The sequence below is a fragment of the Crocuta crocuta genome, unplaced genomic scaffold (genome assembly GCF_008692635.1).
Source record: "Crocuta crocuta isolate KB4526 unplaced genomic scaffold, BGI_CrCroc_1.0 scaffold696, whole genome shotgun sequence".
In the NCBI taxonomy this organism is placed as follows: domain Eukaryota; kingdom Metazoa; phylum Chordata; class Mammalia; order Carnivora; family Hyaenidae; genus Crocuta; species Crocuta crocuta.
In genome coordinates, this window is record NW_027529467.1 from 674,957 (window position 1) to 675,370 (window position 414).

The 414-nt window shown below is 31.6% G+C and overlaps 1 protein-coding gene across 1 annotated transcript in view; it reads left to right on the plus strand.

The window, feature by feature from the left end:
- CFAP47 (cilia and flagella associated protein 47) overlaps positions 1–414 on the plus strand; it is a 492,482-nt gene that overhangs the window by 387,599 nt on the left and 104,469 nt on the right.

Genomic DNA, 414 nt, shown 5'->3' on the forward strand with positions numbered 1-414 from the left:
AGTGACTGACTGTCAGAGGGAGAGCCAGCCTGAGATAGAAATATTTGCTGTAGATACACTGTAGATATATCTAGTAAGGAGCTCCCTCTGGTCTACATATAAAATTAAGTTTGTATTTTTATTTCATGGTCATGATCAAGGCATTATTATTAATGAACTAATAATTATTATTATTAAGAACTAAGTGCTACCTTCTACAAGGATTTGAATGTCACTGCTATATTGTAGCTTTACATTTTCAAAAGTTATGTGGCAAAATACGGTAGTAAAAAAAATAAACTTACTTTTCAGACATGTGCTTTTTCATTTTTTCATTCTGTAAGTGTTGATGTTAGATATTATATTATTCACAGTCTAGCATTTTAATTACACAAGATACTCAAATCCTTACTGTACTGTGACGGACTTGCTGGC